At 45.3% G+C, this 25,724-nt stretch overlaps 1 protein-coding gene across 2 annotated transcripts in view; it reads left to right on the top strand.

Moving 5' to 3' along the window:
- Nucleotides 1–25,724, top strand: part of LOC110485619 (gamma-adducin) — a 143,834-nt gene that overhangs the window by 7,461 nt on the left and 110,649 nt on the right. For both annotated transcript variants that reach the window (XM_036949240.1, XM_036949239.1), the window contains exon 2: nt 24,921–24,975. The gene's annotated coding sequence lies outside the window, so the exon portion shown is untranslated. The remainder of the gene's footprint in view (nt 1–24,920; nt 24,976–25,724) is intronic.

Raw genomic sequence — 25,724 nt, forward strand, 5'->3', positions numbered from 1 at the left:
TAGCTGATTGTCCTCGCAGTGGCAGACCACGTGTAACAACACCTGCACAGGATCGGTACATCCAAACATCACACCTGCGGGACAGGTACAGGATGGCAACAACAACTGCCCGAGTTACACCAGGACAACACAATCCCTCCATCAGTGCTCAGACTGTCCGCAAAAGGCTGAGAGAGGCTAGACTGAGGGCTTGTAGGCCCGTTGTAAGGCAGGTCCTCACCAGACATCACCGGCAACAACGTCGCCTATGGGCACAAACCCACCATCGCTGGACCAGACAGGACTGGCAAAAAGTGCTCTTCACTTACGTGTCGTGGTTTTGTCTCACCAGGGATGATGGTCGGATTCGCGTTTATCGTCAAAGGAATGAGCATAACACCGAGGCCTATACTCTGGAGCAGGATCGATTTGTAGGTGGAGGGTCCGTCTTGGTCTGGGGTGGTGTGTCACAGCCTCATCGGACTGAGCTTGTTGTCATTGCAGGCAATCTCAACGCTCTGCGTTACAGAGAAGACATCCTCCTCCCCCATGTGGTATCCTTCCTGCAGGCTCATCCTGACCCTCCAGCATGACAATGCCACCAGCCATACTGCTCGTTCTGTGCATGATTTCCTGCAAGACAGGAATGTCAGTGTTCTGCCATGGCAAGCGAAGAGCCCATATCTCAATCCCATTGAGCATGTCTCGGACCTGTTGGATCAGAGGGTGAGGGCTAGGGCCATTCCACCCAGGAATGTCCGGGGAACTTGCAGGTGCCTTGGTGGAAGAGTGGTGTAACATCTCACAGCAAGAACTGGCAAATCTGGTGCATTCCATGAGGAGGAGATGCACTGCAGTACTTAGTATCTGGTGTGGCCACCAGCTGCATTGACTGTTACTTTTGATTTTGACCCCTCCCTTGTTCAGGGACACATTATAAAATGTATGTTAGTCACATGTCTGTGGAACTTGTTCAGTTTGTCTCAGTTGTTGAATCTTATGTTCATACAAATATTTACACATGTTAAGTTTGCTGAAAATTAATGCAGTTGACAATGAGAGGACGTTTCATTTTTTTCTGAGTTTAGTAGCTGTGTGATTGTGTGTGTTCACACACACACACACACACACACACACGTATGCATATCCAGTAGCACTCCCAAGGTCAGAGCCCCAGCTCTATGGTGCTGCCTACTGAACTCAATGGTATGTGCTCCTTGCTGTCCCATTCCCTTGTATTAAATACACTAGTCCATTCACTAGGCCTACATAGTGCTCTATGGACCCTGATCCAATGTGCACAGAGCCTTATGGGATGGAATGGTATTCAGATAGGCCCCGGCTTCATTGACCCACATCCCTCTGACGTGTAGGACAGCATGTACCAGTTCCTGCAAAAATCCAGAAACTTCACACAGCCATTGAAGAGGAGTGGGACAACAACCACAGGCCGCAATCAACAGCCTGATCAACTCTATGGAGATGTGTCGCGCTGCATGAGGCAAATGGTGGTCACACCAGATACTGACTGGTTTTCTGATTCCACGTCCCTACCATTTTTTAAAAAGGTATCTGTGATCAACAAATCCATAGATTATGGGTTAATGAATTCCTTTTAATTGACTGATTTTCTCATATGAACTGTAACTCGGAGAGAATGGCTGTCGTTTTAGTCTCCTAACTAGAGGTCGACCGATTATGATTTTTCAATGCCGATACTGAACACAAGAGAAGTGACACAATTTCAGGCACCGCATTGATTATATGCAACGAAGGACAAGCTAGATAAACTAGTAATATCATCAACCATGTGTAGTTTGATTGTTTTTTATAAGATAAGTTCAATGCTAGCTAGCAACTTACCATGGCTCCTTGCTGCTTGCACTCGCGTAACAGGTGGTCAGCCTGCCACGCAGCCTCCTCGTGGATTGCAATATAATCGGCGTCCAAAAATTCGGATAACTTGAAATCGGCCCTAATTAATCGGCCATTCCGATTAATTGGTCAACCTCTACTCCTAACCAATTGTGCTATTGTGTGTTTTTTTGCGTTATTTGTAACTTATTTTGTAAATAATGTTTCTGCCGCCGTCTCTTATGACCGAAAAGAGCTTCTAGAAATCAGGACAGCGGTTACTCACCTCCTATTTTTCTTTAACGAGTCAGAGGAGAGGGATTTACTCCAGACACCCGACAAGGCCCTGATCCCCGCCATTCACAGGAGAAAGAGACTGAGATATCGAGGACGAAGGTCGGGGTGCCTCATAAGGATCCGGCGGCGAGTGGTAATTTGCCTTTACCATCGATCCTATTAGCCAATGTACAATCATTGGATAATAAAATAGACTAACTACAAGCACGTATATCTGTCCAACGGGACATTAATAACTGTAATATTTATGTTTCACCGAGTTGTGGCTGAACGACGACATGAATAACATACAGCTGGTGGGTTATACACTGTATCGGCAGGATAGAACAGCAGCCTCTGATAAGACAAGGGGTGACTGTCTGTGTATATTTGTAAACAACAGCTGGTGCACAATATCTAAGGAAGTCTTAAGGTTTTACTCTACATCAGCTGAGCATCTCATAAGCTGTAGACCACACTATTTACCAAGATAGTTTTCATCTATATTCTAATAGCTGTATATTTACCACCACAAACAGCCATAAGCAAAAAGGAAACCGCTCATCCAGAGGCCACGCTCCTAGTGGCCGGGGACTTTAATACAGGGAAAAATAAATCTGTTTCACCTCATTTCTACCAGCATGTTAAATAAACCAGAGGGGAAAAAACTGTAGGCCACCTTTACTCCACACAAAGAGACCCATACAACGCTCTCCCTCACCCTCCATTTGGCAAATCTGACAATAATTCTATCCTCCTGATTCCTGCTTACAAGAAAAAACGAAAGCATCCTGCCTGGTTGCATCACTGCCTGGTATGGCAACTGTTTGGCCTCGACCCAAAAGGAAAGGGTAGTGAGTACAGCCCAGTACATCGCCGGGGCCAAGCTTCCTGCCATCCAGGACCTCTACACCAGGCGGTGTCAGAGGAAGGCCTTAAAATTGTCAAAGACCCCAGCCACCCTAGTCATTGACTGTTCTCTCTGCTACCGCATGGCAAGCCATACCTGAGCACCAAGTCTAGGTCCAAAAGGCTTCTCAACAGCTTCTACCCCCAATCCATAAGACTCCTGAACAGCTAATCAAATGGCTACCCAGACTATTTGCATTGCCCCCCCCCCCCCCCCCCCCCCCCCTTTACACTGCTGCTATTCTCTGTTTGTCTATGCATAGTCACTTTAACTCTACCTACATGTACATATTACCTCGACTAACCGGTGCCCCCGCACATTGACTCTGTACCGGTACCCCCCTATGTATAGCCCCCACATTGACTCTGTACCGGTACCCCCCTGTATATAGCCTCCACATTGACTCTGTACCGGTACCCCCTGTATATAGCCTCCACATTGACTCTGTACCGGTACCCCCTGTATATAGCCTCCACATTGACTCTGTACCGGTACCCCCTGTATATAGCCTCCACATTGACTCTGTACCGGTACCCCCCTGTATTTAGCCTCCACATTGACTCTGTACCGGTACCCCCTGTATATAGCCTCCACATTGACTCTGTACCGGTACCCCCTGTATATAGCCTCCACATTGACTCTGTACTGGTACCCCCCTGTATATAGCCTCCACATTGACTCTGTACCGGTACCCCCTGTATATAGCCTCCACATTGACTCTGTACCGGTACCCCCTGTATATAGCCTCCACATTGACTCTGTACCGGTACCCCCTGTATATAGCCTCCACATTGACTCTGTACCGGTACCCCCCTGTATACAGCCTCCACATTGACTCTGTACCGGTACCCCCCTGTATACAGCCTCCACATTGACTCTGTACCGGTACCCCCTGTATATAGCCTCCACATTGACTCTGTACCGGTACCCCCTGTATATAGCCTCCACATTGACTCTGTACCGGTACCCCCTGTATATAACCTCCACATTGACTCTGTACCGGTACCCCCTGTATATAGCCTCCACATTGACTCTGTACCGGTACCCCCTGTATATAGCCTCCACATTGACTCTGTACTGGTACCCCCTGTATATAGCCTCCACATTGACTCTGTACTGGTACCCCCTGTATATAACCTCCACATTGACTCTGTACCGGTACCCCCTGTATATAGCCTCCATATTGACTCTGTACCGGTACCCCCTGTATATAGCCTCCACATTGACTCTGTACCAGTACACCCTGTATATAGCCTCCATATTGACTCTGTACCGGTACCCCCTGTATATAACCTCCACATTGACTCTGTACCAGTACACCCTGTATATAGCCTCCACATTGACTCTGTACCAGTACACCCTGTATATAGCCTCCATATTGACTCTGTACCGGTACCCCCTGTATATAACCTCCACATTGACTCTGTACCGGTACTCCCTGTATATAGCCTCCACATTGACTCTGTACCGGTACCCCCTGTATATAGCCTCCACATTGACTCTGTACCAGTACACCCTGTATATAGCCTCCATATTGACTCTGTACCGGTACCCCCTGTATATAACCTCCACATTGACTCTGTACTGGTACCCCCTGTATATAGCCTCCACATAGACTCTGTACCGGTACCCCCTGTATATAGCCTCCACATCGACTCTGTACCGGTACCCCCTGTATATAGCCTCCACATTGACTCTGTACTGGTACCCCCCTGTATATAGCCTCCACATAGACTCTGTACCGGTACCCCCTGTATATAGCCTCCATATTGACTCTGTACCGGTACCCCCTGTATATAGCCTCCACATTGACTCTGTACCGGTACCCCCTGTATATAGCCTCCATATTGACTCTGTACTGGTACCCCCTGTATATAGCCTCCACATTGACTCTGTACCGGTACCCCCTGTATATAGCCTTCACATTGACTCTGTACTGGTACCCCCCTGTATATAGCCTCCACATAGACTCTGTACCGGTACCCCCTGTATATAGCCTCCATATTGACTCTGTACTGGTACCCCCTGTATATAGCCTCCACATTGACTCTGTACCGGTACCCCCTGTATATAGCCTCCATATTGACTCTGTACCGGTACCCCCTGTATATAGCCTCCATATTGACTCTGTACTGGTACCCCCTGTATATAGCCTCCACATTGACTCTGTACCGGTACCCCCTGTATATAGCCTCCATATTGACTCTGTACCGGTACCCCCTGTATATAGCCTCCATATTGACTCTGTACTGGTACCCCCTGTATATAGCCTCCACATTGACTCTGTACCGGTACCCCCTGTATATAGCCTCCACATTGACTCTGTACCGGTACCCCCTGTATATAGCCTCCACATTGACTCTGTACCGGTACCCCCTGTATATAGCCTCCACATAGACTCTGTACCGGTACCCCCTGTATATAGCCTCCACATTGACTCTGTACCGGTACCCCCTGTATATAGCCTCCACATTGACTCTGTACCGGTACCCCCTGTATATAGCCTCCACATTGACTCTGTACCGGTACCCCCTGTATATAGCCTCCACATTGACTCTGTACCGGTACCCCCTGTATATAGCCTCCACATTGACTCTGTACCGGTACCCCCTGTATATAGCCTCCACATTGACTCTGTACCGGTACCCCCTGTATATAGCCTCCACATTGACTCTGTACCGGTACCCCCTGTATATAGCCTCCACATTGACTCTGTACAGGTACCCCCTGTATATAGCCTCCACATTGACTCTGTACTGGTACCCCCTGTATATAGCCTCGCTATTATTATTTTCTGCTGCTCTTTAAATATTTGTTACTTTTATTTCTTTTTTTTTTTACTTAACCAACAATGCAGTTAAGAAAAATGTGTTAAGGACTTATAAGTGAGCATTTTACATGTTGTATTCGGTGCATGTGACAAATTTAATTTGAAATTGTTACATGTTGTGTTTTTATATTGTTGTTCATTATTAGATGACTGGGAAGTCAGAACATGTAGGTATGTAAATCAGTGGGATTTGTGGTGGGGGTTTGGTTAGGTTGTCTTGGGGTTAGGTAATTGGTATCTGGCTGGCTTTAGGATAGTAGAGAGGGAGTGGGGTTTGGGGTCAGAGAGAGTCGACTTCTTCTGCTGATGGAAAGAGAGTCAGAGATCCACGTTCTATTATCATTAGGCCTTGTTTTCCTTGGCTCGTTGCTGACATCACATTGTCCAACATAATCTAGCAGCTTATTGCTATCGCTTCAATCATAGCTGTCCTGTAGAGATGGATGGCTTCCTTCTGGGGGGGGGGTGTATATATCGTGTCGACAAAATCACAATATTATTTTGGAGCTTGTTCTCCATCTTCTTTTTGAATAGTGAGCCAATTTGTTTTCAGCCTTGATATTTCCACGACTGATCAAAACTTGTTTTCTCAAGTTGCAAACATATAGTGAGCATCCCAATGCAATAAAATCACAGTATCGAATCGCAATACATAGAATCACAATATATTTCTTTTCGGCACTTAAGTATCATGACAATATCGTATCGTGAGGTCCCTGGCAAACCCCAGCCCTAGTGTACATATGTACGTGCAATCGGTTGTGTGTGTTCGTACGTGAGTTTGTGTTCATATGTGAGTTTGTGTGTGTCCCTCCACAGGCACAGGAAACATGCATTATCATCTCTGTTACCAAACGTTTATATTTACCACATCAGCTGCTGTTCTACCAGACACACCCAGACTATAGTTCCTGTTTGTGGGGTAAACCATCAGCAACATCCTCTGGTCATATCACACACCCAGTGACAAATCACTACTGGCAGGATTCACCGCAAAATATTGCATTGTGTGTGTGTGTGTGTGTGTGTGTTCTGCTGTCACTTTTCTTCTAGCGTCCAAATTATGCCCGGGACGATTTATTCCATGGAAAAAAGGAAACCACGAAGCAGACGAAACACTTTGTTCCTTCAAAAATAAATACATGTGACTCTGGATGACAACATGGTGATGTTTGTTTTCAACAGTAGGACTGTTTTGTTTCCTTGCTACGATACCAACGAGTATCGCGATACCGGTATCATCCCGGCCCTAATACGAATGGATGATACCGGTATCGTCCCGGCCCTAATACGAATGGGCGATACCGGTATCGTCCCGGCCCTAATACGAATGGATGATACCGGTATCGTCCCGGCCCTAATACGAATGGGTGATACCGGTATCGTCCCGGCCCTAATACGAATGGGCGATACCGGTATCGTCCCGGCCCTAATACGAATGGGCGATACCGGTATCGTCCCGGCCCTAATACGAATGGGCGATACCGGTATCGTCCCGGCCCTAATACGAATGGGCGATACCGGTATCGTCCCGGCCCTAATACGAATGGGCGATACCGGTATCGTCCCGGCCCTAATACGAATGGATGATACCGGTATCGTCCCGGCCCTAATACGAATGGATGATACCGGTATCGTCCCGGCCCTAATACGAATGGATGATACGCTTACCAACTGTACTGTTGTTATAGCTAGACGTCATGTCATGATTTAATAAGTCAGGCTCTGTTCTGGTCAGGTCCATTGTGTGGGTTGCGGGTTCAGAAGGAAGAAGACTGTCGGTCCTAGTGATAGGTCATATTTAAAGCAACGTGATCATAGGTCAGATGTCTGTATAGAGGGGAGGGTAACAGTGTGGCGTTGACTACGTAAGTACCATACTGTACTCACAGTTCTGTATGGCGACATGAGATCCCTGAACAACATGGGCCCATCAGTGTTAATCCAAGGATCGTCTATTGCTTCCACAGCCTGAATTCTAATAGAATGTGTCTGTGTGTGCGTGTGTCTATGACATGTGTTTGTGTGTGTGTGCGACATGAGTGAGTGTGCGTCTTTGTGTGTGTTTCTGTGTGTGTGTGTGTGTGTGTTTTCACCTCATTGTGTTCTAATAGTAGACCCAGACCCCCACAGTTCAGGTTCTCTCTCTTTCCTGCTAACATGAGGCATGAACATGAGCCTAACTGTTCACTGCTATATTCTAAACACACCTAGACTCACTTCCATTGTCCTTAGACTGTTTATATACATCACCATTGTGTTCTATGGCAGTTTAATGCATGTAGGTCAGTGTTACTGTATTTAAAGCGAGGCTATATTTGGCCTAATATGGAGTCTGTAGGGCCTATATCCAGGGCAGATTAGTGAACCCACTAAGTACTGTAGAATCTCCATTGAAGTCCCTAGAGGTCTAGGTGTAGAGATATCTGCTCTCTGGTACTGTAGAATCTCCATTGAAGTCCCTAGAGGTCTAGGTGTAGAGGTATCTGCTCTCTGGTACTGTAGAATCTCCATTGAAGTCCCTAGAGGTCTAGGTGTAGAGGTATCTGGTACTGTAGTTCTAGATGGATATCTTTTGACTTTGTTGTTGTTTTGTGGTGTGCTTGTTTTGAACCAAGCCAATGATGCGTTTCATTGGTGACACATCTTGCATTCTGCTCTGTACCCCTGAGGGCATGGCAGCCCTGTGTGTGTCACTGAGTCGTCTCTGTGTGTGCCGGCTAGGATGAGTGCATGTCATCTCTTCTGATGTAAAATGGGGACACCGATTGTGACAATCCATCTGTCTCTATCCCTCCATGTCCTGTTCAGTGTCCATGTCCAATCACTGTAATCGCCCCTGAACCCTGCAGAGACAAAACATGGGACAGGCCGTTCTAATTAGATAGCAGGAGCACCCTGAGTTGTGGTGTGTTTGTGTCAGTTGATGGTTGCTATGGAGGGTTCTTGCGTAATATCCTGTTGGTAACACGTTTGTTGTGTTCCTTTCTTTCCTGTTGGTGATGGACTGATGGGGACACTCCTCCCTTTTTAACTATTTATTTAGTGGTTTGTTTGTCGTCGTGACGGAGCAGTAAACAGGCTCCTGTCTAACAGGAAGTCGGGTGCCAACTTGTCTCCTTTATCTTATCACCATGGGGTCTGGATTGTAATGGACGACCTTTCTCTTTCTCACAGAGAAACAGAGCTTTGACGTGTACGTTCCTAGTGGGGTTGTAACAACACTGTTGGAAGAGGATAGTTCAGTCAATGGTGTGTATGCACAGCATCTCGTCCAGTAGAACCAGGGTATTCACATCTTACCACAGGAGGTTGGGGGCACCTTAATTGGGGAGGACGGGCTCATGGTAACGACTGGAGAGCAATAGGTGGAATGGCATCAAACACACGTCATTCCATTCGCTCCATTCCAGCCATTATTATGAGCCGTCCTCCCCTCAGCAGCCTCCACTGGATCTGACCCTACGAGGTGCGGAGCCTGTCGGGTTTCTGTTCTACCTGATCATTCATTGACCCACCTGGTGTCCCAGGTCTAAATCAGTCCCTGATTTGGAGGGGAAGAAAGAATACAAGTAGTGGAACTGGCTTCGAGGTCCAGATTTAAATTTGAGGGCTGTAGTGCATGAGGACATTATGGTGTTGGCCCAAGAGTAGTGTTGCGGTTTGTACAACATTCTCACAATGGAATAAAATACACACAGAGATCAACTGTTGTGTTTTAATCTTCCTTATTAACAATGTCTCAGAAGACTGCAATGTTATTGACCATCTATTGTTAGTTCCATGGAGCAGATTTTTCTGGAACAAAAACCAACCAATCACAGAAAGCATAATTGATACCATCACAGGGTAGGCATGGAGTTCAGAATACAAACCAAACTTTACCCACAACAGGATGTATTTAAGGATCACATCAAAGGATATGACATGACATCATTTCACCACTCAAAAGTATGGCCAAAGGGAAAATGGAATGGGTCCATTTTGTAAACATCGGCATGACATCACTGTCCATCCTGAATAAAAAGATGAAAAGAACAGAACAAAGAAAGATGAGGGTACTTATTGTGTTATTTCCTTCAGACACATCCTCAGTGGAAGCTCAGAGAGAGTGTGTGTGTGTGTGTGTGTGTGTGTGTGTGTGTGTGTGTGTGTTACTTCACTGATAAGGGGGGTAAAGTGTTACTGACAGGAGTATCTGTCTCCTAGTCCATACAGAAGGAGCTCTATGGGCCTCGCAGTGCTAGCAGTGCCACTAGAGACTCTGGGTTCGAGCCCAGGCTCTGTCGCAGCCGGCCGCGACCGGGAGGTCCGTGGGGCGACGCACAATTGGCCTAGCGTCGTCCGGGTTAGGGAGGGTTTGGCCGGTAGGGATATCCTTGTCTCATCGCGCACTAGCGACTCCTGTGGCGGGCCGGGCGCGGTGCACGCTGACCAGGTCGCTAGGTGTACGGTGTTTCTTCCGACACATTGCTACTAACAATTGGATACCATGAAAAAGGGGGTAAGAAAAAGGAGCTCTATTGTTCAGCTGGCCCTTAGGACGTGTGTGAGAGCACAACGTGTATCCTCACTGACACCACACACATACACTCCATCACGTCAAACCGGCTCCATCACGTCAAACCGGCTCCATCACGTCAAACTGGCTCCATCACGATAAAAGGTTGATGGTAAAGTAGCACACAGCCATGCAGATGATGCCTCATGACTCCATAGCATGCAATATGATCTTTAACAGAATCTTCCTACCCAGCATCCTTACACACCCCAGTGGTATGACTAGACAGACTAAATACACACATATACACACACCTGTGCCAACAGTTGATTCATAGCCAGAGTTAATCTCATGGATCCAGCCCAGAAACCAGACACCCTAAAGTCATATTGTGCAATGATGCCAACAGGATGGGTTGAGGGGTTTGAGCTTCTTCACCTTTATCTATAGATTAACTCATACACATAACACATGATTTGTGCTGCTTCTACAGCTACAGAGATCTACTGTCTCCTCCTCCTCAGTATACGGCTAAACATATCTACTGTCTCCTCCTCAGTATACAGCTAAACATATCTACTGACTCCTCCTCAGTATACAGCTAAACATATCTACTGACTCCTCCTCAGTATACAGCTAAACATATCTACTGTCTCCTCCTCCTCAGTATACAGCTAAACATATCTACTGTCTCCTCCTCCTCAGTATACGGCTAAACATATCTACGGTCTCCTCCTCCTCAGTATACAGCTAAACATATCTACTGACTCCTCCTCAGTATACAGTTAAACATATCTACTCCTCCTCAGTATACAGTTAAACATATCTACTCCTCCTCAGTATACAGCTAAACATATCTACTGACTCCTCCTCAGTATACAGCTAAACATATCTACTGACTCCTCCTCAGTATACAGTTAAACATATCTACTCCTCCTCAGTATACAGCTAAACATATCTACTGACTCCTCCTCAGTATACAGCTACACATATCTACTGTCTCCTCAGTATACAGCTACACATCTACTGTCTCCTCAGTATGCAGCTAAACATATCTACGGTCTCCTCCTCCTCAGTATGCAGCTAAACATATCTACTGTCTCCTCCTCCTCAGTATACAGCTAAACATATCTACGGTCTCCTCCTCAGTATACAGTTAAACATATCTACGGTCTCCTCCTCAGTATACAGTTAAACATATCTACGGTCTCCTCCTCAGTATACAGTTAAACATATCTACGGTCTCCTCCTCAGTATACAGTTAAACATATCTACGGTCTCCTCCTCAGTATACAGTTAAACATATCTACGGTCTCCTCCTCAGTATACAGCTAAACATATCTACGGTCTCCTCCTCAGTATACAGTTAAACTTATCTACGGTCTCCTCCTCAGTATACAGTTAAACATATCTACGGTCTCCTCCTCAGTATATGGCTAAACATATGGCTCCTCAGTATACAGCTAAACATATCTACTGTCTCCTCCTCAGTATACAGCTAAACATATCTACTGTCTCCTCAGTATACAGCTAAACATATCTACTGACTCCTCCTCAGTATACAGTTAAACATATCTACTGACTCCTCCTCAGTATACAGCTAAACATATCTACTGACTCCTCCTCAGTATACAGCTAAACATATCTACTGTCTCCTCAGTATACAGCTACACAGATCCACATGATGGTTCTATCTCATGGCTTCGCACCAGATAACAAGTCAACAGAGATGATAACAGTTTAACAGGGATGCTGTTTGAGCATCAGAGTTTTGCTTCAAACAAAGTCTCTTGTGCAGTAAGCAGCGTTATTGGACTATCATGTACTTTCTGGATTGAGGAGTGCTTGTTGGGAGGGGTGTGTGTGTTTTAGACTGTCTGGAGGGAAGGGGTTAGGTGAGGAAGCTATGGCTGGGGTGGGACTGCACCCTTATGGTTGCCGTGCATGTGAAGCTCTGTAAAGTGACAGTTTGGCTCAGTTAAGTGAACTGTGCTCTGGAATAGATTTAGAGATGAGGGACATCACTTGAGGGTTATGTGATTCTTATTTACAGTAAGAGAGGAGGAAGGAGGGGTTAGGAGTTAGGGAGGAAGTGTAGGACAGAAGAGTTTAAGGACAAGTGAAGGGTGGAGAGTATTTGCATGTGTGTTTGTGCAGTGGTGTGTCCATATGCAGCTGTGTTTATCCTCCCTCAGTAATGTTGACCTATGTTTGACCCCCACCACTTCCCACTGCTGTTATCTATAGGGGGGGGTTCAGCACCATCAACACTATTCTCTATAGAGCCTAATGTACAGGGGGGGGGGGGTTCAACACTATTCTCTATAGAGCCTAATGTACAGGGGGGTTCAGCACTATTCTCTATAGAGCCTAATGTACAGGGGGGTTCAGCACTATTCTCTATAGAGCCTAATGTACAGGGGGGGGGGGGTTCAACACTATTCTCTATAGAGCCTAATGTACAGGGGGGTTCAGCACTATTCTCTATAGAGCCTAATGTACAGGGGGGTTCAACACTATTCTCTATAGAGCCTAATGTACAGGGGGGTTCAGCACTATTCTCTATAGAGCCTAATGTACAGGGGGGTTCAGCACTATTCTCTATAGAGCCTAATGTACAGGGGGGGTTCAACACTATTCTCTATAGAGCCTAATGTACAGGGGGGGGGGGGGTTCAACACTATTCTCTATAGAGCCTAATGTACAGGGGGGGGTTCAGTACCATCAACACTATTCTCTATAGAGCCTAATGTACAGGGGGGGTTCAACACTATTCTCTATAGAGCCTAATGTACAGGGGGGTTCAGCACTATTCTCTATAGAGCCTAATGTACAGGGGGGGTTCAACACTATTCTCTATAGAGCCTAATGTACAGGGGGGGTTCAGCACTATTCTCTATAGAGCCTAATGTACAGGGGGGGTTCAACACTATTCTCTATAGAGCCTAATGTACAGGAGGGGTTCAACACTATTCTCTATAGAGCCTAATGTACAGGAGGAGGGGGGGTGCAGCACCATCAACACTATTCTCTATAGAGCCTAATGTACAGGAGGAGGGGGGGTGCAGCACCATCAACACTATTCTCTATAGAGCCTAATGTACAGGAGGGGGGGGGGTTCAACACTATTCTCTATAGAGCCTAATGTACAGGGGGGGGGGGGGTTCAACACTATTCTCTATAGAGCCTAATGTACAGGGGGGGGTTCAGTACCATCAACACTATTCTCTATAGAGCCTAATGTACAGGGGGGGTTCAACACTATTCTCTATAGAGCCTAATGTACAGGGGGGTTCAGCACTATTCTCTATAGAGCCTAATGTACAGGGGGGGTTCAACACTATTCTCTATAGAGCCTAATGTACAGGGGGGGTTCAGCACTATTCTCTATAGAGCCTAATGTACAGGGGGGGTTCAACACTATTCTCTATAGAGCCTAATGTACAGGAGGGGTTCAACACTATTCTCTATAGAGCCTAATGTACAGGAGGAGGGGGGGTGCAGCACCATCAACACTATTCTCTATAGAGCCTAATGTACAGGAGGAGGGGGGGTGCAGCACCATCAACACTATTCTCTATAGAGCCTAATGTACAGGAGGGGGGGGGGTTCAACACTATTCTCTATAGAGCCTAATGTACAGGGGGGGGGGGGGTTCAACACTATTCTCTATAGAGCCTAATGTACAGGGGGGGGTTCAGCACCATCAACACTATTCTCTATAGAGCCTAATGTACAGGGGGGGGGGGGGGGGGTTCAACACCATCAACACTATTCTCTATAGAGCCTAATGTACAGGAGGAGGGGGGGTTCAACACCATCAACACTATTCTCTATAGAGCCTAATGTACGGGGGGGGGGGGTTCAACACCATCAACAGTATAGAGGTTGTGGACCTCCAAGATTACCTGCATGGGTGTCAATTAGACAAATACTGCATTGTCAGTTGTCCTGAAAGAACTACAGCACTGTTTTCAGTGTCAGTCCTGGTCCTCTTACCATCACAGGAAGCTCTAGGAGCTCTTACTGTAAACATGGAGCTATAGGAGCTCTTACTGTAACCATGGAGCTCTAGGAGCTCTTTCTGTAAACATGGCACTATAGGAGCTCTTACTGTAAACATGGCGCTATAGGAGCTCTTACTGTAACCATGGAGCTCTAGGAGCTCTTACTGTAACCATGGAGATCTTACTGTAAACATGGCGCTATAGGAGCTCTTACTGTAAACATGGAGCTCTAGGAGCTCTTACTGTAAACATGGAGCTCTAGGAGCTCTTACTGTAAACAGAGCTCATATAGGAGCCCTATAGACACTATCATATAATTATCCAAAGCGACTTAGTCATGCAAGCATACATTTTACGTAGGGGTAGTCCTGGGAATCTAACCCACTGTCCTGGCATTGCAAGCACCAACTGAGCTACAGAGGACCTCTCACTACCTGCGGAGTCTCTCACCTGTTATAGTGGTTAGATGGAGAGAGGGTCAGTCAGATTGTCTATTTGGGTATAATGGTGATGTGTGATGATGCTGGGAGTCTGACACGCAGGAAAACACACACATTGTTGCCCCCATAAAGCTGTGTCAACAGTAAGCAGATTAAAGGGCTTTTAGTGTGGACTGCAGCACAGACACAAAGAATCGCACCTCCGCCCAAAACTGCTGCTATCAGGAAAAAACTTTTATTGGCTAGTTGTGGCTCTCGGGCCATGATGCCAAGCCTCTGCAGTCAAGCTAGCTTCCTGCTCTCTCTCGACCTCTGCCATGCATTTGAATTGTGCCAAATACAAGTCAATATCAGCTATTGGTTTGAAATTGAATTTTAGACATTTGAGACACAGCACAATTTTAGTCATCAATTTTACTTTCAGGGTTGTCTAGGGTTGTTTCCAAATGGCATACGATATAGTGCACTACTTTTGACCAGAGCCATGGGAATAGGGTACAATTTGAGACACTCCAGTATAGCATTGTCTTGGGGTGTTCTATAATGAAAGGGCTTGCATGTGATTATTGACTTTGATAAATGGCCTGATTTTATTAGCTGTCAATCATCTTAGTGCCGTCTGTTGCTGTTCCAGTGATGTCTCCTCCCACCATCTGCTCCTGAGACGAGGCATCTCGTGTGATCTTGGACATGCTGTGTTGTAGCACACATCTTCCTGGAAAATATTGTTGATTCCGCTAGTTTGGTTATTTTGCTTTCAGACTAGACCACCTGTTTTTAGTTTTTGATTGGGGTCAGGTGTCTACAGATACTGAGCACAGCCTTGGTCGTTGGTTTCTGCTAGTCAAAGGGATTAGACTTGGAGAGCAAAATACATCTAATTCACCTCTACTTTGAAGTTGCATTTGACCTCAAAATAGAGGTAATGACCTTATATCTCTACAGGGCTGGATGGAAGTGAAGGGTTTAGTATCCTACCAGCCATGGGAGGTCAACCTCCTCCACCCTAGTCTGTCTTTTTCTCTCTGTCTCTCTCTCTTTCTCTCTCTCTCTCTCTCTCTCTGTCTCTCTCTCTCTCTCTCTCTCTCTGTCTCTCTCTCTGTCTCTCTCTCTCTCTCTCTCTGTCTCTCTCTCTCTGTCTCTCTCTCTCTGTCTCTCTCTCTCTGTCTCTCTCTCTCTGTCTCTCTCTCTCTGTCTCTCTCTCTCTGTCTCTGTCTCTCTGTCTCTCTGTCTCTCTGTCTCTCTGTCTCTCTGTCTCTCTGTCTCTCTGTCTCTCTGTCTCTCTGTCTCTCTCTCTCTCTGTCTCTCTGTCTCTCTCTGTCTCTCTCTCTCTCTCTGTCTCTCTCTCTCTCTCTGTCTCTCTCTCTCTCTGTCTCTCTCTCTCTCTCTGTCTCTCTCTCTCTCTCTCTGTCTCCCGGTGAATGGTCTTCTTTGACAATCTGATCTGATTCATGAATTGTCATATAATATATTGGATGATGGTGATAATGACATTATGTAATGACAAAGAGAACTGTATTCATTCACAAAGGCAAGTCTCTTCCCTGAACCAATGCTGGTCTTTTTCCAGCAACAACGGTGTCATTAGAGAATCCACCACCGACAGGGAGAAAAGCTTGGCGCCAGCACCTCTCTGAGCCCGGCTGACAAAATCACACTAATGATCGCATGTTATTGCGTAACTGTGATGATGCAAAAAATGAAGCAGGTCATGTCCTCATTGGGTTTTTTAATTAAAAAGTGTGTGTGTGTGTGTTTGAGTGAGTGAGTGCTTGTGTCACAACCTGATGTTCTGTCCTGTGATCTCGAAGCTGCTCATCGGGAAGACCTTTGTTTTGGGTTGTGAAACTGGGCCGTAGGATCATTAAACATTTAGACTGCTCAACACAACTTGATGGGCTTATATAAGTGTGCTGGTTCCTCATGTTCACTCCCTGGGCAAGGCTGGCACCTAGCACTAAGGAAAGACAGCTAAGCCTACTTCCCAGGACTTTCCAAAGAGTTGTGACCAATTCTCTTATGTTTAGCCATTGTGCAATATTACAATGTGTTTTGATTAGGGGTGAAACGGTTCACAAAACTCACGGTTTGGTACGATACGGTACAGTGGTGTCACGGTTCGGTACGATACGGTACAGTGGTGTCACGGTTCGGTACGATACGATACAGTGGTGTCACGGTTCGGTACGATACGGTACAGGGGTGTCACGGCTCGGTACAATACGGTACAGTGGTGTCACGGCTCGGTACGATACGGTACAGGGGTGTCACGGCTCGGTACGATACGGTACAGTGGTGTCACGGCTCGGCTCGATACGGTACAGTGGTGTCACGGCTCGGCTCGATACGGTACAGTGGTGTCACGGTGCGGTTTCGATACATCAGCAAAATAAATGCCTGAGAAATATGTGATTTGTATTTAGATTTACCATGTATTATAATAGTAACATGGGTAGCTTGAATTCTCATGAGCAGATAGAAACAAAGGGACAACAAACAGCAGTGCCTGCCTTGTAACATTTAAAACAGAACTTCAAGTGTGTAGTCCAGCAGCATATATCAACATTAAGTCACATGGCAGTGTCTTAAACAAAATAGGACCACTTGAGACTGGTTACTTGACCCAAAATATTAGAAAAATTATCAGATTTTCACGTTTTCTTTAAGATTAGTCTATCCACATTATCTGCAGTGAGCACAGATCGGCTTGCTGTGACAATGCCAGCCGCTGTGGAGAATACCCTCTCGCTAGGGACAGAGGTCCCAGACACAGCCAGCCGCTGTGGAGAATACCCTCTCGCTAGGGACGGAGGTCCCAGACACAGCCAGGTAGCTGTGGAGAATACCCTCTCGCTAGGGACGGAGGTCCCAGGCACAGCCAGGTAGCTGTGGAGAATACCCTCTCGCTAGGGACGGAGGTCCCAGGCACAGCCAGGTAGCTGTGGAGAATACCCTCTCGCTAGGGACGGAGGTCCCAGGCACAGCCAGGTAGCTGTGGAGAATACCCTCTCGCTAGGGACGGAGGTCCCAGGCACAGCCAGGTAGCTGTGGAGAATACCCTCTCGCTAGGGACGGAGGTCCCAGGCACAGCCAGGTAGCTGTGGAGAATACCCTCTGGCTAGGGACGGAGGTCCCAGACACAGCCAGGTAGCTGTGGAGAATAACCTCTCGCTAGGGACGGAGGTCCCAGACACAGCCATGTCATGGCTTGAATTCCATCTAGTAGGGACATCTTGGATTAGTTTGTGGTTTGGCAGCTCCAGCATCTCCTGTTTTGTCTTGAAAACATGTGCAGCAGTTGTGCTTTTATGAAAGAAGGATACCACCTTCCTGATCTTTGCTAGGAGGCGAAAGGCTGGATTCACTGACATTGCTCTTTGAAACGCTAGATTAACAACGCGAGCAAAGCATCCTATCTGTGGCCCCAATCCAGCTAGTGCAACTGCATTTACATTATTTCCAGCGTTGTCAGTGGTCCCAGGAATCGTTAAGTTATCCCTCTCCAACTTCCACACTGCAACTACTTCCCTTAGCTCCTTAGAGCCTACATGTAGATGTTATATCCACCACTCTAACAGGCTATCAGTAATGAACAGAGCCTACATGTAGATGTTATATCCACCACTCTAACAGGCTATCAGCAATGAACAGAGCCTACATGTAGATGTTATATCCACCACTCTAACAGGCTATCAGTAATGAACAGAGCCTACATGTAGATGTTATATCCACCACTCTAACAGGCTATCAGTAATGAACAGAGCCTACATGTTGTAGAGGTTATATCCACCACTCTAATAGGCTATCAGTAATGAACAGAGCCTACATGTTGAAGTTATATCCACCACTCTAACAGGCTATCAGTAATGAACATAACCTACATGTTGAAGTTATATCCACCACTCTAACAGGCTATCAGTAATGAACAGAGCCTACATGTTGAAGTTATATCCACCACTCTAACAGGCTATCAGTAATGAACATAACCTACATGTAGATGTTATATCCACCACTCTAACAGGCTATCAGTAATGAACATAACCTACATGTAGATGTTATATCCACCACTCTAACAGGCTATCAGTAATGAACAGAGCCTACATGTTGAAGTTATATCCACCACTCTAACAGGCTATCAGTAATGAACATAACCTACATGTAGATGTTATATCCACCACTCTAATAGGCTATCAGTAATGAACAGAGCCTACATGTAGATGTTATATCCACCACTCTAACAGGCTATCAGTAATGAACAGAGCCTATATGTAGAGGTTATATCCACCACTCTAACAGGCTATCAGTAATGAACAGAGCCTACATGTTGAAGTTATATCCACCACTCTAATAGGCTATCAGTAATGAACAGAGCCTACATGTTGAAGTTATATCCACCACTCTAACAGGCTATCAGTAATGAACAGAGCCTACATGTAGATGTTATATCCACCACTCTAACAGGCTATCAGTAATGAACATAACCTACATGTAGATGTTATATCCACCACTCTAATAGGCTATCAGTAATGAACAGAGCCTACATGTAGATGTTATATCCACCACTCTAATAGGCTATCAGTAATGAACAGAGCCTACATGTAGATGTTATATCCACCACTCTAACAGGCTATCAGTAATGAACAGAGCCTACATGTAGATGTTATATCCACCACTCTAACAGGCTATCAGTAATGAACAGAGCCTATATGTAGAGGTTATATCCACCACTCTAACAGGCTATCAGTAATGAACAGAGCCTACATGTAGAGGTTATATCCACCACTCTAACAGGCTATCAGCAATGAACAGAGCCTACATGTAGAGGTTATATCCACCACTCTAACAGGCTATCAGTAATGAACAGAGCCTACATGTAGAGGTTATATCCACCACTCTAACAGGCTATCAGCAATGAACAGAGCCTACATGTAGATGTTATATCCACCACTCTAATAGGCTATCAGTAATGAACAGAGCCTACATGTAGATGTTATATCCACCACTCTAACAGGCTATCAGTAATGAACAGAGCCTATATGTAGAGGTTATATCCACCACTCTAACAGGCTATCAGTAATGAACAGAGCCTACATGAATATGTTATATCCACCACTCTAATAGGCTATCAGTAATGAACAGAGCCTACATGTTGAAGTTATATCCACCACTCTAACAGGCTATCAGTAATGAACAGAGCCTACATGAAGATGTTATATCCACCACTCTAATAGGCTATCAGTAATGAACAGAGCCTACATGAAGATGTTATATCCACCACTCTAATAGGCTATCAGTAATGAACAGAGCCTATATGTAGAGGTTATATCCACCACTCTAACAGGCTATCAGCAATGAACAGAGCCTACATGTAGATGTTATATCCACCACTCTAACAGGCTATCAGTAATGAACAGAGCCTATATGTAGAGGTTATATCCACCACTCTAACAGGCTATCAGTAATGAACAGAGCCTATATGTAGAGGTTATATCCACCACTCTAACAGGCTATCAGCAATGAACAGAGCCTACATGTAGATGTTATATCCACCACTCTAACAGGCTATCAGCAATGAACAGAGCCTACATGTAGATGTTATATCCACCACTCTAACAGGCTAACAGTAATGAACAGAGCCTACATGTTGTAGAGGTTATATCCACCACTCTAACAGGCTATCAGTAATGAACAGAGCCTACATGTAGATGTTATATCCACCACTCTAACAGGCTATCAGTAATGAACAGAGCCTACATGTTGTAGAGGTTATATCCACCACTCTAACAGGCTATCAGTAATGAACAGAGCCTACATGTAGATGTTATATCCACCACTCTAACAGGCTATCAGTAATGAACAGAGCCTACATGTAGATGTTATATCCACCACTCTAACAGGCTATCAGTAATGAACAGAGCCTACATGAAGATGTTATATCCACCACTCTAACAGGCTATCAGTAATGAACAGAGCCTACATGTAGATGTTATATCCACCACTCTAACAGGCTATCAGTAATGAACAGAGCCTATATGTAGAGGTTATATCCACCACTCTAACAGGCTATCAGTAATGAACAGAGCCTACATGAAGATGTTATATCCACCACTCTAACAGGCTATCAGTAATGAACAGAGCCTACATGTTGTAGAGGTTATATCCACCACTCTAATAGGCTATCAGCAATGAACAGAGCCTACATGTAGATGTTATATCCACCACTCTAATAGGCTATCAGTAATGAACAGAGCCTACATGTAGATGTTATATCCACCACTCTAACAGGCTATCAGTAATGAACAGAGCCTACATGTAGATGTTATATCCACCACTCTAACAGGCTATCAGTAATGAACAGAGCCTACATGTAGATGTTATATCCACCACTCTAATAGGCTATCAGTAATGAACAGAGCCTACATGTAGATGTTATATCCACCACTCTAATAGGCTATCAGTAATGAACAGAGCCTACATGTAGATGTTATATCCACCACTCTAATAGGCTATCAGTAATGAACAGAGCCTACATGTTGAAGTTATATCCACCACTCTAACAGGCTATCAGTAATGAACAGAGCCTACATGTTGATGTTATATCCACCACTCTAACAGGCTATCAGTAATGAACAGAGCCTACATGAAGATGTTATATCCACCACTCTAACAGGCTATCAGTAATGAACAGAGCCTACATGTTGTAGAGGTTATATCCACCACTCTAATAGGCTATCAGCAATGAACAGAGCCTACATGTAGATGTTATATCCACCACTCTAATAGGCTATCAGTAATGAACAGAGCCTACATGTAGATGTTATATCCACCACTCTAACAGGCTATCAGTAATGAACAGAGCCTACATGTAGATGTTATATCCACCACTCTAACAGGCTATCAGTAATGAACAGAGCCTACATGTAGATGTTATATCCACCACTCTAATAGGCTATCAGTAATGAACAGAGCCTACATGTAGATGTTATATCCACCACTCTAATAGGCTATCAGTAATGAACAGAGCCTACATGTAGATGTTATATCCACCACTCTAATAGGCTATCAGTAATGAACAGAGCCTACATGTTGAAGTTATATCCACCACTCTAACAGGCTATCAGTAATGAACAGAGCCTACATGTAGATGTTATATCCACCACTCTAACAGGCTATCAGTAATGAACAGAGCCTACATGTTGAAGTTATATCCACCACTCTAACAGGCTATCAGTAATGAACATAACCTACATGTAGATGTTATATCCACCACTCTAACAGGCTATCAGTAATGAACAGAGCCTACATGTAGATGTTATATCCACCACTCTAACAGGCTATCAGTAATGAACAGAGCCTACATGTTGAAGTTATATCCACCACTCGTTGGTAATCCCCGTTATAGTTTCCAGGGAAACCGAAATGTTCCCAGACGTCAGACCTGAATGGTACTGGGGCGTCTTCTAGTTCTGGCTCGCCATGTTGCTCCTTTGCATGTAGCTAACTGCTAATTCCTTCATAGGCTAATTGCCGCTACGACGGTCTCAGCTCTGTTCTCCCTGGAATGGAATAACTAATGAGCGGAGCTGCATACAGCTACGAGACTAAACTATTTTTTTTAAATTTAAAGACAACTTTATTACTATGTAGATTTTTTTCCACTGTAATTTATACGCCATTGGTTTATGCAATAATATTATTTTTTTACAATTACATATCTTCCTAGCTATAATATATGATTAATGTATTGTTCGGTTCGCAGTGCGTACCGAATCGTGCACCGTGGACCGAACGGTTAACGTACCGTTTCACCCCTAGTTTTGATGCTTTCACCATCGAATCTGTAGTTAGAATCGGTAGATGCTCATTGCTCAAGTAGAGCTACGACAACACTCTACGACTACGCTCTACGACTACTAACGACAACCCTTATGCTAGTATGTGTATGAGTCTCTATTTCCCTTAGCAACAATCCTCTAACCATGACATTGATTCTCTACTAATGATAGGTTGTACTCTACTCTGGTGTTGACACAGCTGGTGTTTGTTCAGAGGACAGAGATGGCTATCACGGGCAGGTCAAGCTACCCCTGCCACCGCCCTGTGTGTGTGTGTGTGTGTGTAGGGGCCACACCTGGGTGTGTTATTTAAATACGTTTTGTTTTCTGTATATTTGAGTATATCCAAATACACAGCCCAAAACATGTAGTTTTACTTCAGTATTTTAATGGTCGTTTGTAAAAACAAAAAATAAATAGTCGGCCAAATTGTATTTGAAAGTATTTCCATATACCTATGATAAATGCATGGGAGTGTATTTGAGTCAGTATATTTGAGTATTTTCAAATACTTTCCAAGTGTATACAAACACATTCCAATATTCAACTATTTTGTTTTTTCCAAAGAAAGTTATCTGTATAGTTATTTTTAAAATACCTGAAATAATATTTGAATTGGTCTGGTAGGGGCACCTGGTTCCACAGCCTGTACACTGGGCCATTGGCCACCAGCTATAGTGGAAATCACTACCTGCTGAGTGCTATGATGAAGAACATGTTAAAACACAGACACAGACATGCGCACACACTCCCCATAGCTCTGAGGCTCTGACATCGTTGACCCAGGGGTGTCCATGGGGTCTAGCTGCACTTGGTTCCCCATCAGAGTTCATAACGTGCAGACAGAGCGCATGAGAAGAGAGGGGACACTCCTGACCCTAAGAACTTGGGAAGTGAAAAGATATTTACACTTTGACAGCATTCCTCTACAACTCCCCTCCCATTCACTGCTGTTTGAGAGGTTACACACCCTGTACACTGGGCCCCTGACCACCAGCTAAATGAGAGGTTACACACCCTGTACACTGGGCCCCTGACCACCAGATAAATGAGAGGTTACACACCCTGTACACTGGGCCCCTGACCACCAGCTAAATGAGAGGTTACACACCCTGTACACTGGGCCCCTGACCACCAGCTAAATGAGAGGTTACACACCCTGTACACTGGGCCCCTGACCCCCAGCTAAATGAGAGGTTACACACCCTGTACACTGGGCCCCTGACCACCAGCTAAATGAGAGGTTACACACCCTGTACACTGGGCCCCTGACCACCAGCTAAATGAGAGGTTACACACCCTGTACACTGGGCCCCTGACCACCAGCTAAATGAGAGGTTACACACCCTGTACACTGGGCCCCTGACCACCAGCTAAATGAGAGGTTACACACCCTGTACACTGGGCCCCTGACCCCCAGCTAAATGAGAGGTTACACACCCTGTACACTGGGCCCCTGACCCCCAGCTAAATGAGAGGTTACACACCCTGTACACTGGGCCCCTGACCCCCAGCTAAATGAGAGGTTACACACCCTGTACACTGGGCCCCTGGCCACCAGCTAAATGAGAGGTTACACACCCTGTACACTGGGCCCCTGGCCACCAGCTAAATGAGAGGTTACACACCCTGTACACTGGGCCCCTGGCCACCAGCTAAATGAGAGGCTACACACCCTGTACACTGGGCCCCTGACCCCCAGATAAATGAGGTTGTGCTGTGAAATAGAATGGGATTATTTTGTCTGTTTGCTTTATACCCGTCCTTTATGATGATGTAGGACGTTGGTGTTTGAGTCAACGATGTGTATGTGAAGGATGTCGTTACGATGACTTTGATGTGTAATGACTGCATTCCAAGCCTCTTTTAAAAGATCAGAAGCCTGGGTGCTATTTTACAAGTGGCCCACCTTTTTCATTTAATATTTTCATATCTAAACTGTTTTTTTCCTTGAGGCATCTGTGTGAGTCCCAAATGCACCCTATGCACTTCTTTTGACCAGGACCTATAGGGGTCTGGTCAGAAATAGTGCACTATAACAGAGAATAGGGTGTCACTTGGGACTCATTCTGTCTATCTATGCAGAGCAGGCCTCAGAAGCATGTATTGTAATAGCAGAGTTGTGTTTTAAACCAAATAGAAACGTCTCTCTGTGTCTAATTATTAAGAAGTCTGCTGTTTTTAAAGTGCTTTGCTCCAGACACGTTAAAAAGCTTTCTGGTTGATGAGATCGTTAAGTCGGTAAGACAGGAGATGAATAAGTCTTGTCTGTTTTGTGTTTTCTCCAGGTGAGGAAACGGTGTTAGCGATTTGACCGGACGAGGAAGTCATCTCTCCAGAGAGGTGAGAGATATATTTATTTACATGAATTAACGTCACTCTTCTAGCTGACTTATTGTGTAGCAGCACCAGTGGGTTGTATCAACAACCCCAGTTCATGTATCACATTCATTGTAGACTTGTTATGTGTTTTAATGAAAAGACATTGCCGTTGTCTCATGTGCAGTAGGCTAAGCATTATTCTGCATGGAAATCTTTCTCCACCGTGCCACAGACGTTTTCAAAAATAAACGGACACTCTGGGTTGCCACTTGCTTATTTTGGAAATGCTGAACTAACAAATGATATGGCTTTGATTTGTCTGTTGGTGGTCACTCTGTGCCTGTCTGGCGAGACGTTTTACTGTGGTTGCACACACACACACACACACACACACACACACACACACACACACACACACACCACAAGATGTTTTACTGCTTTTGGAAGTTATCCTACATGGGAAATAGTGACTGCTTTTGTCTCCCTAAAATGTTCAGTTTACAGTCTGTCTCTCTCTCCTCTTTCTCCCTTGTTCCTCTCCTCCCCCGTCTGTGGTTGAAGAGGGCCTGACCATGCCTCTCCTATGTCATCTGATTTGTTTAACATTTCTTCATCTCCTCATCATTTTTCGCCGGCTCAGTCTGGTCTAGACGTTTTCCTTGACGTACCAACCTGTCGTGTTTATGGTCCTAACAGCACCACCCCTCTTCAGAGGACAACTTCACTACTATTTATGCTACATGGCATGAGCCTCCTCATCAGTTTCTGAA

This window comes from Oncorhynchus mykiss, chromosome 17 (genome assembly GCF_013265735.2).
Source record: "Oncorhynchus mykiss isolate Arlee chromosome 17, USDA_OmykA_1.1, whole genome shotgun sequence".
Classification (NCBI taxonomy): domain Eukaryota; kingdom Metazoa; phylum Chordata; class Actinopteri; order Salmoniformes; family Salmonidae; genus Oncorhynchus; species Oncorhynchus mykiss.